Genomic DNA, 18,525 nt, shown 5'->3' on the forward strand with positions numbered 1-18,525 from the left:
TGAGGTCCAGGTGTTCCCAGCCCCTCCCAGCCCTCCACACCCGGAGGCCACTTACCCTCCCCGCTGTCCAGGGAGCAAAACTCTTAGCGTGGGAGAAACACGCCCAGAGGTGCAGAGGAGCGGGTGGGCCCCGCTGTTCCGTCGCTCAGTCGTGTCCGACCCTCTGAGACCCCGTGGACTGCAGCCCGCCAGGCTCCCTGTCCTTCACTGTCTCCCGGAGTTGCTCAGACTTACTTCCGTTAATTCACTGATGGACTCTGTGGACCTAAAATTAATATCATCACTGGGCTTTCGCTTGAAAAGCATAGCAATATAACACTTTTTTGGACACACCTTAAGCCCCGCTGAACACCGGTCTTGGGCCCCCCCAGAGCTTTGGGGCCCAGGGTGCATCTACCCTAAAATCCAGGTGGCCAGACCCCGCCTGATGAGCCTTCTGCACGCTGAGGTCACCGGGGCTTCGGAGCAAGCAGGCTGGACCCCGTGTTGCCCAGGGCTCTAGGGCTGGCCGTGGCCCGCAGACCCAGGGTCCCCAGCCCGGCCCGGTGCCCCCCGGCTTCTGTGTATCGGATTGTTCCTCAAGACTGAACTCCCCAGCCTGCGCTCAGCCAAGCTGCTCTGGCTTGGGGGTGGCTTGGCCGTGACCCAATGCCAGGGGCCTGAGAACGAGCTTGCAGGCCCACTTGTGGGCCTGGTCTCCCAGCTGCTGTCCAGCCCACCCGCCTGCCCTGCTTCCCCGGTCCCCCTACTTCCCAGAGCAGAGGGCCCCAGGCCCGAACTCTTGAAGAAAGAGAGGGAAAGGCCTGGAGAGAGGCCCATGAGTTTGTGGGGACCTGTCTAGTCACGCTGGGCCCAATGCTCAGCAAGGCTTTTGGCTGGCGCTGCCTTGAAGTCTTTAGGCCTCTCAATTTGTAAATAAGAGGCCACGTTTTTGCCTTGACTGGGCCTCAGGACTGTGTAGCCCGAGCTGCGGGGCCCTGGGCACCCCGTGGGCAGTGAGCAGAGGGATACTCGGTTCCCAGGAAGATGTTGAAGCAGACAGCTGCCCTCCTGCGGCAGGTGCGGGGGGCCTCGGTCCCCCCCAGGCCTCGCAGGCATCCCTGCGCTTCCAGGATGGAGGACCGGAGGGTCTGTCACTCACTGCGGGGTCTCGGCCTCCCTGGCCCCAAGCGCCCCCTGCCTGACCCGGCTGGCAGCGCCCGGCGGGGTGCGGGGTCAGCGCTCGGTGGGAAGGTTAAGCAAGCAGACGCTGCGGCAGATGAGCGACGCTGGTGGGGGAGGCCCAGTTCCCGTCTGTGGGGGCGAGTCGGCTCCCCGCCCCACGCCGGAGCCTGGTGGGGGTGGGGAGGTCAGCCTTCTGGACGGAAGCACCTCCCGTCCCAAGTTCCCGGTCGGTCTGCCGCCTGCCCCGGGGCACCGGGCTGATGAGCGCAGATCCGGGGAGCGCGGAGCCGCAGGAGCGCAGGGCCGGGCCGGCAGCGGTAAGAACTGGGTCACCCGAACCAGGCCGACCCGGGCCCGGGGCGGGAGGCGGCGGCCGCAGGATTCCGGCCAGGCCGGAATGGGCTCGGGGTCCGCGGAGCGGAGCGGGGATGGCGCGGAGCGGCTGCGGGGATCGTTGGGGTGAGAGGCTGCGGCTTCGTTTGGGGAGTTTAAAACCTAGGGGAGACGCAGAAGCCCCCGAACGCAGCGTCCACAGCCTCGACCCAAGGCCACAGGCAGGGCTTGCGGGGGTCAAGGTCAGACCTGGGTCCCTGGGAACGCGTTCGGCTCGGCCGATAGGGCAGCTCGTAGGACGAGCGCAGCCAGGCTCCGCAGGTTCCGCGCCGGGGGCTAGGGTCGCGCAGGTTTTCCGCGTCGGGGAGGCCCGGGCTCCTGGGCTTTGGGGCACCTTTGCGGGTTCATCCATGGCGCTCCGGTTCTGACGGGGGGCACAGGCTATGGTGGATGGGCGACGTGCTCTGGGCTCATTTTTAGAGAGGGCGTTACTGCCTGCGGGCTTGGGGGAAACGGAGGCCGGTGATCCGCACACTCAGCCTTGCAGAGGTCACTGGATCCAGTTTCTCCGTTGGGAAAGTGGAGACCCACGGCGGCTCCTAACAGAGGCCATGGGGTGGAGGGCGGTGGGGAAGAGCGAGAGTGCTAATGTCTCATGTCAACAGTGGCTCTGACCCTCCACCCCCAGCTTTAAAGGCCCAAGATGCTCGGGGAGCCCCATTCTCCAACGGGAATCCCTACTCTGGAAGCCCTTCGCCAAACCCGAAGCTTAGCGTTGGGGTTCCTGGGGCTGGGCTGCTGCGGGCCAGGCCTGGGGCCACGGGGGCCCTCGCTGGGGGCAGCGGGTTTTCCTGTGCTGGGGGTCGGGGGCAGGGGGCGGGCGCCAGTGGCAGGAGACCTTCCGGGGATGCAGAGACCGAGAAACCAGCGGCCCTGCAGAGAGACGGCGGCAACCAAGGAGCCAGACCCGGCTCTCGGGGCTTCCTTCTAACCGCTTGGAAGTCCCCTTGCGCCCTGTGCCCGCTGCGGGCACTACTCGCTTGGTCCAGTGCCCTCTCTTCCCAGCCGGTGGGGCTGGGGGCTTTGGCCGCTCTCAGGACAGGCGCTGGGTGCCCCGGGAGCTCTCCACCGCCGTGCGTGACCGCAGCCCTTCAGAAGGATGCGCCCATCAGAAGCCTGTGGACTCCCCTGGCTAACCTTCTGCTCAAAGTCGGGGGGAGGCATTTTCTACGGAGTCAGGGGTTAGTTCTTGGGTCGCCGGCCCTGAGGAGCCTGCAGCCGCGTGCCCGTGGCGTCGGGGAAGTGGGAGGCGCCTCTCTGGAGAGATCAAACCGAAGCCCAGGGAAACCTGGCAAGAAACACGACCACCCAGAGGGAGGCTCTTTGTCCGGCTTAAAATGCCCAGAGGTGGTGGGCCAGACGGCTAGAGGGATGAGGTGAGCGGATGCCCCGCAAGGGGATGAGCCCGCCCTCGGAGCCGTGCCTTGGGACCACCGCTGCGCTTGGCACCCAGGCCGTGGCGCCCCGCGCGGGACCCAGGCCCAAGAGGTCATGGGAGGCTAGCGAGGGCCTGCTCCGCCTGACTTCCCTCGCGGGCCTCCACGAGTCCCGGGGCTGCCCGCCGCCCCCTTGCTGCCTCCTCGAGCAGGCGGGAATCAGGGGAGGGCAGGGGCACGCGATAGCCCCGCTTCGGGAGTTGCGGTGAAAGGGAGTGCGCCTTTGGAAGGCGCCTGCGTTTGCGGGGTGACCGCGGCCCCGGCGCACCTGCCAAGCCTCAGTCTCCCGGGCGATAACCCAGGTCGCCCGCGGGGCGCAGAGGCTTCGCTGGGCTTCTTGACCAGCCACCCGCAGCTCCCAGAGGGCCCGAGACCCACACCCGTAGCTTCGCGGGTCGCAGTCTCCCCAGCTAGCTCACTCAGACAGGCCCGCGCTCTCCGCGCGGGGCCTTGCGGGGACAGCTCCGCCGGATGCGGGAGGGCAGAGCCCAGGGCAGGGCGACAAAGACCCTGGGAAGGAAGAGCTAGACAGGGGGCTCAGTGGGGAGGGCCGCACGGAGGAGGTGGACACAGGCTGCGTGCGCCGTGGAGGTCAGGGGCTGTGCTGACAGTGTCCTCCTGTCGTCCCCCCTCTGCTGTGTCCCCCAGTGGAAAATGGCTTTGTGGGGTCCCAGTGGAACTGGGATTCACTCCCTCCATCAGCAGATAGTTTCTAAGTGTCTTATCTGTGCCGGGCAGGGTTCTAGGCCCCTGGGGGTAGGTGGTGGTAGCCGGGGAAACCCCAGGGATGGGCTGGGTGGGCAGGGAGTAATTTAGTGAGTGGATGCTGTACCCTCTGAGGTTAGGGAGGGTGGCTGGGAGGCATTCAGGCTGGGACTGAGTGGCAAGAAAACCACCTTCTCCTTGCTTGGGTTCGGGGAGGAGAGACAGGACCGTCCAGCACCCAGGGAGGTGGGGTTTGTGGAACTGGAGTTGAAGAGGGCCGGATTTGGGGTCATCGTGCCTAGAAGAGGCAGCCAGCGGTCCCTGTGGCTGGGGCGTGTGAGTGCCAGGCTTCAGGGGGCAGGTCAAAACTTAGATTCTGGAATTCCTCTGCTGCAGAGTCTTCTCAATAAGACAAGGCCCTGACTGCCCCCCAGCCTCACCAGATGCTGGTATAGCTGGGGCTTCCCGGCAGCCAGGCCTTGCCCCTCCGCTGATCCAGCCTCCCGGGTTAGTGCGGGTGCAGGGTGGTCCCCAGAACAGCCCTGAGAAGTTAGGACCATGGCTGTACCCATTTTCCAATGCAGAAACTGAGGCTCCAAGAGTCACTTAGCAAAACACCGTTAAACACAGTGGAAGGGGGTGCGCCCAGCTTGGGTCGACTGGAGGTCAGAATCATTTGGGACGGGCTTTCCGGTTCAAGGGACAGCTTAACACGAGGGAAACTGAAGCCCACCCAGGGTTAGCATCTGCCCAAAGCAAGCTCGAGACTGGCCTCTGCTCTGGCACAGCCTGGCAGCATGTGGAGGGACGGGGAGGGAAGGGGAGGTGTGGACGGTTGCTCACGGCTGGGCACAGCCCTGGGCAAGACCCTGGAACCTGGCACTAGGGTGGCCGGGGACACCCGGGTCCACACAGTCTACTGGCCGGCTTAATGGCCGTGTCCAGGGAGGGGAGCGTCAGGGCACCTGATGGAACTGCCTGGCCTGAGCCGAGCTGCAGCGGAAAGTGGTGAGGTGCAGAGTTTGGAGCAGGCAAACCCTGTTGAATTAAAACGGTGTGAACTGTGGCATTCCAGGTAACCTGCCTGGGTGTTCAGTGAGCCCCTCACCTGCCTTCACCCTGTAACTCGGGGGCAGCGATAGCATGTATATGGGGAGGGATGCTGTCGGGCCCTCTAACCAACTAGGTCCTGTGGGGCGGCCCAGGCAGTGAGGGCGCTTCTCGGGGTGTGCTCACCGCCCCCTCCCATTCTGGGGGGCCAGCTGGCCCTGTCCCCCTGGTTCCCATGGCCCCCTTTCCCCCAGGGGGTGGCGCTCAGCCTTTACTTTTAAGGGGGATGCACCCTCTGGCCCTGGAAGCTGGGGGGAGGAGGGTGGCCTCAGATTCCCCTGGGGGGAAATCCCAGCTCTGCCACCTCTAGCGGGCGGCCCTGGGGGAGCGAGTGTCATCACCTCCCAGACTTCTGCAGCAAAGCCTGGACCAGCGCGGGCCTGGTTCAAGACTCTGCCGTGGCCACAGGTAGACCCGTCCTGCCTGTCTTCTCTCATTTCAGGTCTGCAGACTGTTCTGCCTTGTACGCAGCGAAAGCTTACACTTGGCCCAGCTCAGACAAGCTGGGAAAGAAGGAAGGGACGGAGGGAGGAAGGCAGGGGAGGAGGGAACGGGAAGAACCCTTTGCTGGTTTTCAGTCCCTGAGTTGTGCCTGACTCTTTGTGACCCTGGAGACGGCAGCACGCCAGGCTTCCTTGTCCTCCGCTGTCTCCCTGAGTTTTCTCCAACTCATGTCCATCGGTGATGCCATCCAAGCATCACATTCTCTGTTGCCCCCATCTCCTCTTGCCCTCAATCTTGCCCAGCATCAGGTTTTGTTTTTTTTTCCCAGTGAGTGGGCTCCTTGCAAGGTGGCCAAAGCGTTGGAGCTTCAGCTTCAGCAGGCAGGGGGGGAGGGGGGAAGGGTGGCTAGGAGGCAGGGAGGGAGACAGTAGGGCGGACCCCTGCCTCCCCCTGGACCCGACAGAGCATTCTAGGACAACTGAGCTTAGCAGGAGCCCCAGGGCTGTGACGCCAGTAGGCAGGTGTTCACCAGGATGCTGGGGACTCTGGGTCCTGCGGGCAGGGGCTGCCGCCACAGCCCACTTCCCACACCAGCTTTGCACTGCAAGGTTCAGAACAGAGGCAAGTTTGGGGGGGTGGGGTGCAGACCCCACAGCTGCAAAAGCGAAGCACATTTGAGAAGCGATGAAGCAGGGCTCCCAGACAGATCCCTTACAAGCCTGGAGTGTTCCTAGGAATCGAATCACCTCTGTTCCCTCAGGCAGGGTGGAACGGGGCCCTCAGAACCTAGGAAGTGGCTGCTGCCCGTCCCCAGACAAGGGGTTGCTTCTGGGCTGGCCTCTCGGGGCTTCTTCCCCTTCTGATGCACTCAGCTTGGCCAGCTGTCTCCTTTGAAATGCTGAATGAAAACCCACAGGGAGAGGCTGGGGGTTGCACCTTGCTCCAGGCACTCCTGCAGCTGAGGGAGGTGAGCCCAGCGCTGCCTCCTCCAGGGAGCTCGGCTCTCCCCTGAGGGGCTACAGGAGGAGGGTGCCTGGGACTCAGACTGAGGGGCCAGGTGGCTGGGCCGGGCGCGGGCATTTCCCTGCCCATGGTCCACCTCTCAGAGAAGCCAGCTCTCCAGCTGCTTTCTGGAGATGGCAGCGGCTGTGACAGGCCTGAGCCGTTGATGTCAGCCTGGCCAGGAGAAGATGCGGGGAGGAGTCGGGGGTCCCGAGTGTCCCCGGGTTGGGGAGGAAGCGGTCCTGGCTCACTGGCCTCTGCAGGCGGCTCAGAACTGGGATGTGCGGAGGCCCACCGCCCCAGGTTCTGTCCTCTCTCCCTTTGGAAAGGGGGTGGCCTGCTTTCCTTGGGAAACGACTTTTCAGCCACACGGATCAGACTGACGTCTCAAGAGTGGCGGGGTCACCTGGCGGGGTCACCTGAGCTGCAGGGGGAGTGGAGGTGTGCCGCCCGCGGCTGGTGGGTGATCCAGGACCTTCTTGCTGCTGGGGAGGGAACAATGGCCCTCCGTCCTCATCCTGGTTCCTCTTGGGGTTCAGGTCCCCCCTGCACCCCAAGCTACCATCTCACAACACCATGGCTATGTCAGTTCTGTTAGCATGTCCATTTTTATTTTATTTTACTATTGGGGGTATCGTTGATTTACAGTGTTTATCATGTCCATTTCTCCATTGAGAGCACTGAGATTTATGGGATGTGGAATCTACCAACCGGGGGGGGGTATCCCAAAGCCAGAGGCGGACACAGTCTGGGCCGCAGGGGCCGAGCCGACAGCAGTGTGATATCTCTGGCATCGACTCTCCCGTCAAGGACAGAGCCCTTGTGCAGTCAGGGGCAGGGACCTGAGTTGCTGTCAGAGACCTTGAGTTGGCCTCACGATGCTGCGTGGGCTGTGATCCTCTGGCAGATCCCCCAGGACACCGACCTCTTGGTGTCGACCTGGGGCATTGAATGAAGACGCAGGGAAACGTCCTGCACGTGGAAGCCCCGTCCGCCGGCCCACAGACCGGAAGGGGGCGTCCAGGAGACAGGAGTCCGATCACATTCCGGGTCTGGGAGTAACACTTATTTAAATATTTTTCACTGAACACAATGATTTGATTTACGATGTTGCGAGGGGAATTCCACTTTAACAAAGGATTCAGTGAAGGTAAGAACCGTCCCGTGAGGGCCCACGATGTCCAAGACAGAGTGCGGGCTGCTTCCCAGCCGGGACAGGGAGTCTGCCCCCCAAGGCGCGGGCAGGTCACCTCTGCTCCCCCCGACCCGCTTTCCCTCCCGGAGCGGGACTGTGCTGGGCTTGAGTCTCAGCGACCCTCACACCTCCCACGCTGCTGGTTCTGAGTCTCTCTCAGCCCTGCCTTCTCAATGGTCATTTCATTAAGTGAGGGCTTCCCTGGTGGCTCAGATGGTAAAGAATCTGCCTGCAATGCAGGAGACCTGGGTTCAATCCCTGGGTTGGGAAGATCCCCTGGAGAAGGGATTGGCAACTCACTCCAGTATTCTTGCCTGGAGAATCCCACGGACAGAGGAGTCTGGCGGGCTGCAGTCCATGGGGTCCCAGAGTCAGACGTGACTAAGCCACACACACACACACACAACACTTCTCTTACGTATGAAGGGGAAAGAGTGGAGTTCAGGAAACTGGCGCTCCAGGGCCAGCAGATGACTCCTGGCTAGTTAGGACCTGGTGAGAAAGCATTTTCGCCCTCTGGCCTCTGCAAGTGGTTCTTGTTTTAGGAGGACAGTACTTGTCTGTACCCCTCCCCCCCCACTTTCTTCCTATGGACCCTGACTGTGGGGCCCAGTTTATCCTCAGACCCATGAGGGCATCAGGGAAATATGCCAGCTATAGAAATGGGGGCGGGGTGAGCCAATCCACCTGTCGTCTATGTGAGTGGCCAGGCTGGGCATGGTCCCTTGAACCTGGGTCTCACGTGGCAAAAGCTTATCATCCTCAATGGATCCTCAAGGTCACCTCAGCTCCTGGCAGCTCGGGCGCCCTCCTCCTCCCCTGTGGTCTTCGGCAGGACCATGACGCGGGGGCCGGAAGGAGACGTGGGGTGGGTCTCCTGTGCCCTGCGCCTGTCCACAGAAGCCTTCATGTGGGTACAGTTCCACGGGACGCGTGGCCGAGGGTCTGTCCTGGCCTCCGCTGTGGGTGAGGACTGGTCTGGCTCGGCCTGGCCTCTCTCCCAGAACGGGGCCTGGACGCTCAACTGCATCCTGTCAACGGATGCCGAGCAAATGATGGAGTGAACAGACGAAGTGCCTGTCTGCAGCCTGGGTCCACAGTCTGTGCGTGGAGGACGACCAGGCCTTGGTGGAGGGAAGGTCTGGGTGAGGGGAGGCCCGGGTGGGGAAGAGGCCCAGGTGGGGAGGAGGCCTGGGGGGGACATGGTGGGCGTCGGCAGCAGCACTGCCCCCCACCCCCCACTGCCCTTCCTGCGTCACCGTCGTCCAGCCTTGGTGGCCCATCCTGGGGACAGGCTGGGAGTGTAGAATTCTCCCAGAGACAGTCAGACAAGCGTTTTGGGGAATGGGGGAGAGGTGTCTTCAATCTCACTTCAGCTCTGCCTCGTGGTAGAGGCCTAAAACCGCACTGGATACTAGTTTAGGACGACACGTTTGTGGAACGAAATGTGCGGGATGTGGGGGAGCAGGTCCAAACCCGTATTTTTTCTTCGCTGCCCAAGAAAGCAGAGACGTTAAAAAGCAGAGACATTACTTGGCTGACAAAAGTCCGTCTGGTCAAGGCTATGGTTTTTCCAGTAGTCATGTATGGATGTGAGAGACTATAAAGAAAACTGAGCGCCGAAGAATTGATGCTTTTGAACAGTAGTGTTGGAGAAGACTCTTGAGAGTTCCTTGGACTACAAGGAGATCCAACCAGTCCATCCTAAAGGAGATCAGTCCTGGGTGTTCATTGGAAGGACTGATTTTGAAGCTGAAACTCCAACTTTGGCCACTTGATGCGAAGAGCTGACTCATTGGAAAAGACCCTGATGCTGGGAAAGATTGAAGGCAGGAGGAGAAGGGGACGACAGAGGATGAGATGGTTGGATGGCATCACCAACTCTATGGGCATGAGTTTGAGTAAGCTCTGGGAGTTGGTGATGGACAGGGAGGCCTGGCGTGCTGTGATTCATGGGGTCGCAAAGAGTCAGACACGACTGAGCGACTGAACTGAACTGAACTGCCCAAGGCTGGTATTGGGTTATTACTTTGCGTCAGTTCCGGAAGCCTCCACACAGTGGTGCTCTTGGGACAGGCCCAGTCCTCCAGGCCTCGCGAAGCTTTTGCTTTTTCAAGCCTTCAGAATGAATCAGCCTTAGATGAATACGTCCACTGTGCACCCAGCCACAGAGGCGAGCGCGTTCCAGCGAAATCCGGCTTATTTATAGATTCAGGTCCAAGAAGATGTTTTGCTTTAGCCCATCCTCCCCTGGTCCCAAGGATGGGGCGCTGGACGTCTCAAACATTAAATGTGTTTGGACAGTTAACTCAAGAGTGACTTTCACGCTGCTGTCTGTATTCACCGTCTCCAAGCTGGGGGCTGGCTGGGGGCTCGCGCGCTGAGAACCAGGCCCCATCTTGCAAACCGTTTCCAGGGATTTTTGGCTTATGACGACACAGGACAGGCGATCGCGTCCCCCATCCTGTGACTCCGGCTGGATGAGTCCTTCAGGGGAGCTTAGAACAGCCTGGTGAGTGAGAAGAGAGAGCAACCCCGTGGCTGAGAATCACAGGCCTAGAGGCCACGCAGGCCACGAGTCAGAGCCCCGGCCGGGAGTCAGGAGTGGCTCCGTCAGGGGCTGCACCATGGCCGGGGCCAACAGCAGCACGCAGGGGGAGGTTATTGGCTTGTTGTCCATGCAAAGGGGTGTGTGTAGAGAGAGGCCTCCCTGAGGGGTTCAGGCATCCTGGAACCTGGCCATGAGGCTACCACCACCCCCCCGCCCCCAGGCATAGAGCATTCCGAAGAGCTGCCATCACCCACTTCCTTCGATGACATACATTTGGAGTGCTTATGGAGTTGGGTGACAAAGGCGTGAGATCCAGTTTCCTCCCCCACTAAAGGTCCGCTCCCTGCTGGCCCCTGACTGTCCCTGACCACACAGATGAAGCTCTGGCTAGCCCCTCCCACAGCTGGAATCTCACCAGCTTCTCAGAAGTGCAGTCTCTCTGCACATCATCACATGCATAAGTAAAGGTGGGGGTGGGAGCAGGAAAAGACAGCGTGAGCTCCCGGTGTGAGAATGAGCTCCCTGTTAGGAGAGGTGTGCAAGCAGCAACTCGACAACCCCCGAAAGGAGGTTTCTATACTGAGCCATTGTTTGGGACCCTCCCTTTGAATTGATTTCCCAGATTAACTTAAAAAAATCCCACTTTCTGGGCTTCCCTGGTGGACCAAGTGGTTAAGAATCTGCCTGCCCACGCAGGGGACACAGCTTTGAGCTCTGGTCTGGGAAGGTCCCACATGCCGTGGGGACAAGTGGGTCCATGTGCCCCAACCAGGGAGCCTGGACTCCGGAGACTGTGACCCCTAGAGCCTGCGCTCTGCCGCAAGAGAGGCCACCACCCCGAGAAGTCTGAACACCACAGCTGGAGAGCAGATCCTCCCCACCTCCACCACCACAGCTAGAGAAAAGCTCGTGGGTAGCGATGGAGACCAAGCTCAGCCAAAATAGGGAAATAGGTGAATTGGAGACTGAAAACCCCACTTTCTATAGACACGGGGTAGCCTCACCCAAAGAACTCACTGCTGATGCCCCGACAGGTACAGAGGGACCAGGCCTGAGCTACTGCAGTGGAGGTTGGTGAGGCCTTAAGTGGTGTCATGGGCTGGATCATGTCCCCAGAGGAATCCCCAGGTCCTAGTCCCTGGAATCTAGAAACGTGACCTGACCTGGGAAGAGGGGCTCCGTGGATGGGATCAGTTAAGGATCTTGAGAAGAGTCTCCAAGGGGCCCACCTGCCATCACAGGTCCGCTGACAGCTGGAGATGGAGGGAGACTGGTCACTGAGAGGGTCTTCCCGCAGAGCCTCCAGACGGAGCCGGCCCTGCTGACCCTGGATTTCAACCTAGCCACGCTGATTTCAGCCCAGCCACGCTGATTTCACACTCCTGGCCTCCAGAGCTGTGAGAGATTGCATTTCCGTGGTTTTGAGCCCCCAGTGTGTGCTGCTTCGTTACTGCTAAGGCCAGGCATCCAGGGACTGGTCCCTGGGGTCTTGCAGACCAAACTCCGAGTCCTGCAGACTCTGGGAGCCCAGCCGCAGCTGCGGGGGACCCAGGAGAAGGGCCTTTGTTCTGATGCTGCTCACTCCCTGCTGGTGTCTGGGCGGGGGGCTCCCTGGGGAAAGCCCCCTTCCCTGGGGTCCATACACAAACGTGGGGGCAGGGAGGAAGCTAAATACTGCACCCCACCTAGTCCTCTTCAAAATCCTTCTCACATGTCATCAGATTTATCCTGCAAATGCCAGAGGCGGGTGCTCTCTGCAGGGCCTGTGATAAGAAACAGCGGAATGCCTTCGACGGGAGGGTCTGTCCCCAGTCAGCCCCCCACGGCCGAGCAGCTCCGGAGACAGGCTCTGTGCCCAGTGACGATCTGGTGCTTCCAGTTCAGCCCTCCGTCAGGCAAATAACGCTCTCCTTCCAGGACCTGTGAGAGGCTCACTGTGGTTTGGGCCAGCCGGCTCCAGGGGCAGGGAGCTGACGGTCCCCACGAGGTCCGCAGGGTGCTGGTGGCCTTTCCATGATCTGAGCTGTGCCCTGGGCTGGGGGCCGGGTGGGTGCAGAAGCTTCCTGGTCCGGGAGCCCGTGGATGGAGCTTTGCGCGGCAGGGAGAGGCGGATGCTCAGAGGTGTTCAGAGACGCCCAAGGAGGAGGAGGAAGAGAGGCTGGACCTGGGCAGTGTAGCGGGGGACTCCCAACGCAGCGCCCCCCGCCCTCCCCAGAGTGTGCCCCATCCGCAGTGGGGCCAGGGTGGGACGACTGAAGGAGGGCACAGCCTCACCAAATGTCCCCTGACTCAGAGTCAAAGCCGCTTTGCTCCCACGAGTCTGGCAAAAAGAATTAAAGGGAGCCACGCTACCTGTTGGAAGAGGACGGAGGAAAGGCGTCCCCAGCCAGCGCTGATGTGAACGTGAGGCCTTTCAAAAGAGCAACCTGGAGCAATGCATCTCTCACACACACACACGTGTGCACATGCATCGCACACACACTCAGGCTGTCAGCACACCGACGTATTCCAGGAATCTCTCCCACGTGAACCGAAGGACCAGCTCCTGGGGGAGTGGACACAGGTACAGGGCTACCTGCTGAGATGATCTGAGGCTGGAGGACAGCTTGTCATTGCCCAGTTGCTCAGTCGTGTCCGACTCTTTGCAACCCCATGGACTGCAGCACATCAGACTTCCCTGTCCATCACCAACTCCCGGAGCTTGCTCAAACTCATGTCCATCGAGTCGGTGATGCCATCCAACCATCTCATCCTCTGTCTCCTCCTCCCGCCTTCAGTCTTACTCAGCATCAGGGTCTTTTCCCATGAGCTGGCTCTTGGCATCAGGTGGCCAGAGTATTGCAGCTTCAGCTTCAGCATCAGTCCTTCCACTGAATATCCAGGGTTGATTTCCTTTGTGGAGATACCGTTAATAGGCAGGTGGTGGGGACGTGTGGCCCCTCCCCCAGTAAATGCACAGAGGAGACCGGATGAATGGGGCTGAACTGGGACTGAGAGGGCTTCTGTAGCCCAGTGCCAGTGAGAAGGGCGTTTCCGGGGGCTCAGCGGGAAAGAATCTGCCTGAGATGCAGGAGCTACTGGAGACACAGGTTTGATCCCTGGGTCAGGAAGATCCCCTGGAGGAGGGCACGGCAACCCACTCCAGTATTCTGGCCTGGAGAATCCCCATGGACAGAGGAGCCTGGTGGGCTACGTCCATGGGGTCACAAAGAGTCGGACAGGACTGAAGCGACTTAGCGTGCAGGCCAGGGAGAAAAGAGGGGCAGAAGCTCCAGTGGAAGCTGATGGAGGCTCCTCCATTGGTTGCCATGCTGTATACCTTTGTGTTCACACAGATAAAGTGCGTATGGAGAATATATAAAGACGCACGTGAAGCTGGCCACGGGGGTTCTCAGGGGGACGAGACGGAAGCGGCAGGGTGCTGATGGGCGGTCCGTGATGGAACAGAAGCCCTCGGGTGTGACCTGCACCAGGACACATTTGGCGTGTTCACCTGTGTGTGGGGGCGAGGTCAAGGGTGTGCGGACGTGCGACAGTGTGCACGGCTGCCTGTGTGTGTGGACCTGTGGGTGCTGAGAGGGGTGTGTCTGCGTGTAAGTGTCGGGGCGGGAGGGATGTAATGCGTGTGTGTGAGGGGCTGCGTTTGCTTGTAGATGTAGATGGTGTGTGTGAATGTGTGTGTAGGATGCTTATGTGTGCGGTTGTGTATGTAGGAGTGTGGGGAGGTGTGGGTGTGTGTGAGGAGTATGGAGGGTGAGTATATGCCGGTGGGGATGTGTGACATTTGTGTGAGGGTGTGGGGGATATGTCTGTGTATATGGGTGTGTGTGTATCAGTGAGTGTGTATCAGTATGTGTGTGTATACGTAAGTGGGTGGGTGTGTATGAGTGTGTATCAGTATGTGTGTGTATACATAAGTGGGTGTGTGTATATATTTGTGTATAAAAGTGAGGGTTTGTGTACATAAGTGAGTATATCTGTGTGTGTGTATAAGTGTATGTCTGTGAGTATACAGGTATGTGTGTACAAGCGAGTGTATCTGTGTGTACATTAGTGAGTGAGGTGTGGGTGGGGGGTCTCTGGTCCCAGGCTGCGTCCGCTCTCAACACGGTGGGGCAAGGAGGGTCCTAGGATGTCAGTGGTGGGGTCTCGGGTGGTGGTACCCAGATGGCCTGCATTATTTGTTCCATCATCAGGCATTTGTCAGAATCTCTGTGTTGAGCATGCATTATTCATATAATAAGCAAGCTGATTTGTTGTGGATGAAAAGCTGGGTTGAGGGCAGAGGCCCTGGGAGGCCAGCAGAGAGCCAGGGGTGCCTCTGCAGGCCGGGGGTGACCTTGGGGGTGCCTGTCACCAGCATCATCCGCAAACATCATTTTCACCATCTGGGCGCAGTTTATTCCTCCATCAGGTGAGGGAGTCAGGCCGAGAGTGGTCCAGGGGCTGCGGGTGGGCCCGAGGCAGAGCCCAGCACCCCCCAGGGCCTCTAGTAAGGAAGGAGGCAACCCCAGAACCTCACGCCAGCCTGGGGGGCCTGGGGGGTCCACCCCCCACGTGGACCTCCCCTCTGTCCCCACTTGAGAGTGTCGGTTGGTTGGTCTGGGGCTTTGCCCACTGAGATGGTTCCTGACCGCCCCCCCAGGCCTTCTATACCTGCTGTCCCCACCCCCACCTCGATCACAGGCACAGCTGAGCGCAGGAGGACCCCAGGCCCGCCAGGATCCCCAAACTTGCTCGTGAATCTTCTGCGCTCATTCCACAGCCTGGCAGCCTTGGGTCCCCCAACCTCGTCAGCTCTCTGCCGAATGCCCCTTAACGTTCTCCTCTGCCAAGGCATCTCTGAGGATTTTAACTTTGTCCATTCATTTTGTAAAATCTAGGAGTGCTCCCACCTGGTGCAAAACTCGAACAGAGCAGACAGTGTGGACCTCTGACATCCTTCTACCCTATCCCAGCGCCCAGCTCTCCAGGGTGGGAGCATCCCTCCAGCCCCAGGCCTCCTCCCACAGCGGGGGAAGCTGCACTGTGTCCCATGGCTGCAGGGGGAGGGGGCGGGGGGAGATGGGATTCCCAACAGCAGAAGCTAATTGGTAAAAAAAATCCACCTGCAATGCAGGAGACCCCGGTTTGATCCCTGGGTCAGGAAGATCCACTGGAGAAGGGAAAGGCTACCCACTCCAGTGTTCTGGCCTGGAGAATTCTATGGACTGTATAGTTCATGGGGTCGCAAAGAGTCAGGTAGGACAACGACTTTCACTTTCACGACAGAGGTGCGGCCGGGGCCGTTCTCCCCTCGCAGGCGCTCTCCCAGTGCATCTGGATCAGCTCCAGCCTGTGGGGTCCCTACCCAGTGATGCTGTTTCTTTTATAAGGACACCAGTCATAGTGGATTAGGGTGTACCCACGCCAGGGTGATGGAATTACCAGTGATGGAATTCCAGTTGAGCTATTTCAAATCCTAAAAGATGATGCTATGAAAGTGCTGCACTCAATATGCCAGCAAATTTGGAAAACTCAGCAGTGGCCACAGGACTGGAAAAGGTCAGTTTCCATTCCAATCCCTAAGAAAGGCAATGCCAAAGAATGCTCAAACTACCACACAATTGCACTCATCTTACACGCTAGGAGAGTAATGATCAAAATTCTCTAAGCCAGGCTTCAACAGTACATGAACTATGAACTACCAGATGTTCAAACTGGTTTTAGAAAAGGCAGAGGAAACAGAGATCATATTGCCAACATCTGCTGGATCATCGAAAAAGGAAGAAAGTTCCAGAAAAACATCTGATTTATTGACTATGCCAAAGCCTTTGATTGTGTGGATCACAATAAACTGTGGAAAATTCTGAAAGAGATGGGAATACCAGACTACCTGACCTGCCTCTTGAGAAACCTGTATGCAGGTTAGGAAGCAACAGTTAGAACTGGACATGGAACAACAGACTGGTTCCAAACAGGGAAAGGAGTATGTCAAGGCTATATACTGTCACCTTGCATATTTAACTTATATGCAGAGTACATCATGAAAAATGCTGGGCTGGAGGAAGCACAAGCTGGAATCAAGATTGCCGGGAGAAATATCAATAACCTCAGATGTGCAGATGACACCACCCTTATGGCAGAAAGCGAAGAACTAAAGAGACTCTTGATGAAAATGAAAGAGGAGAGTGGCTTAAAACTCGACATTCAGAAAACTAAGATCATGGCCTTCGGTCCCATCACTTCATGGCAAATAGACAGTGACAGACTACTTTGGGGGGCTCCAAAATCACTGCAGATGGTAACTGCAGCCATGAAATTAAAAGATGCTTGCTGCTTGGAAGAAAAGTTATGACCAAACTAGACAACATATTAAAAAGCAGAGACGTTACTTTGCCAACAAAGGTCTGTTAGTCAAGGCTATGGTTTTTCCAGTAGTCATGTATGGATGTGAGAGTTGGACTATAAAGAAAGCTGAGCACCAAAGAATTGATGCTTTTGAACTATGGTGTTGGAGAAGACTCTTGAGAGTCCCTTGGACACAAGGAGATCCAACCAGTCCATCCTAAAGGAGATCAGTCCTGAATAGTCATTGGAAGGACTGATGCTGAAGCTGAAACTCCAATACTTTGGCCACCTGATGTGAAAAGCTGACTCATTTGAAAAGACCCTGATGCTGAGAAAGATTGAAGGCAGCAGGAAAAGTGGACGACAGAGGATGAGATGGTTGGATGGCATCACCGACTGGATGGACATGAGTTTGGTGATGGACAGGGAGGCCTGGCGTGCGTGCTGCAGTCCATGGGGTCGCAGAGTCGGACACAACTGAGCGACTGAACTGAACTGAATGCCAGGGTGACCCCACTGAAGTAACTCATTACCTCTTCAGTGACCCAATTTCCAGATAAGATCACACTCTGAGGCTCTGGAGGTTAGGGCTTCAGCATATGAATTTTGGGGAGACACCGTTCAGCCCATCGCAGGCGTTTACAGAGACGACCATAAATGAATGAACTATTATACCGCGTGCCTGTGTAATGACTCCTGTTTATATTCACTTCCCTGCACTTTTGGTACACATCCTGTACCCCGTTAGTTTGCCTCCCCCAGTCCATCCTCAGTCCTGGGGAGGCCCCCCCTCCATCCAGAGCGCCCATTCTTTCCCCAGCAGCGTGTGGAGGTGTGAAGACGGGTCACTGTTTACACAACCCGCTCCCCTCTGCGTGCGGGAAGCGCGGTTCTTGGAGGTCAGGGGTCCTGCCGCAGAGATGCGCTCCGAGTCATCCCTGCCCACAAGGCCTTGCGGGGCTTCTAGTGCGGGGAGCTCACGGGTGCACGCCGGGATGGGAGGGCGGCCTAACAAGCTGGACTCTGGGCTCTGGGCTTCTGGGGGAGGAGGGTGGGGTTTCCGAGCCCCGCCCACGAGCCCCGCCCCCACGCGCACCGCCCACGGCAGGGATAAAGAAGCTTGTAACTAGCGTTCTGCGCCAAAGATTTCTGCCAGCACCACGAGCTGGGCACCTCCCCCCGCCCCAAACACGCCGGGATAGTCCACAGGCTTTCACTCCAAAACCTAGACGGGTCAGCCGGGTCAGACTGGCGGGGCTCCCGTTAGGCCCAGACGAGGTTTCCAGAAACTTCCCTCAGGCGCCTGGGAAGAGATTCCCTGCCCCGTGGTCAGACCAGCTCTTTGTTCCGGCCTCATTTCTCCAACCCCAAGTCACTTGCCATCAAGGTCACTGGCCGCCCGAGCTGTCTGAGGGTCCCCAGCGGTTTGGGTTTGGATAACTCCGCGCATAAATCTGTGTTCCGCTGTGGAAACCCCCAGGGGTTGAACGCCCCCCACCTCGAGGTGCCCTTCACATTCCAGCCAGACATCCCCGGACCCCAAGTCTCAGCGACCACAGCTCCACAAAGGAATCGTGCATGATTGTATCATCACATTAAAGGATAAGCTTGAGAATGCCCGTCCATGGCGTGGTTTTCTTGGGCCCAGTCCTTCCCTTCCTTTTCCAGAAGAGGAGGTGGCGCTTGGGGACAGCAAACAGCCTTGCGTCTCATTGCTGGTCAGTGGCTGGGCTGGGACCCAAATTCAGGGACTACTGTGATGTGATACGGATGTGATAAAGCAAGGAAAATAACATGCTCCTGGGGGAATCTAGATGGTGGGTGTGTGGGTGTTCTCTGGCCAGTCCCTTCAAAATATACCTGCAGAGGAAGAAAGGGTCCCTCTACCAGTGAGCGCTCCCGGCAGGGTCCACGGTTTGCTGAGCACCTGGGCACAGAGATTTGGTGAGTGCCTGCCCCAAGCAGGGATAAGACGGACACGGCGATCGAGGCCGGGGAGGGAGTGAGCAGGGGGTGAGCAGGGGGCGAGAGGCTGTTTTGGCCCAGACTGGGGCTCCTGGCAAAGGCCCCGAGGGCGGGAGGGGGCGGCCTCCTTGGTCCAGCTTCCCGCTCGCTCCTGGGGGCGGTTTTGTCCCGGCGTTGGCAGGTCTCCTCCTCTGCCGAGCCTCCCGCGGGGCGGCTCTAAGCTGGGACCC

The sequence above is a fragment of the Dama dama genome, chromosome 6 (genome assembly GCF_033118175.1).
Source record: "Dama dama isolate Ldn47 chromosome 6, ASM3311817v1, whole genome shotgun sequence".
Classification (NCBI taxonomy): Eukaryota; Metazoa; Chordata; class Mammalia; order Artiodactyla; family Cervidae; genus Dama; species Dama dama.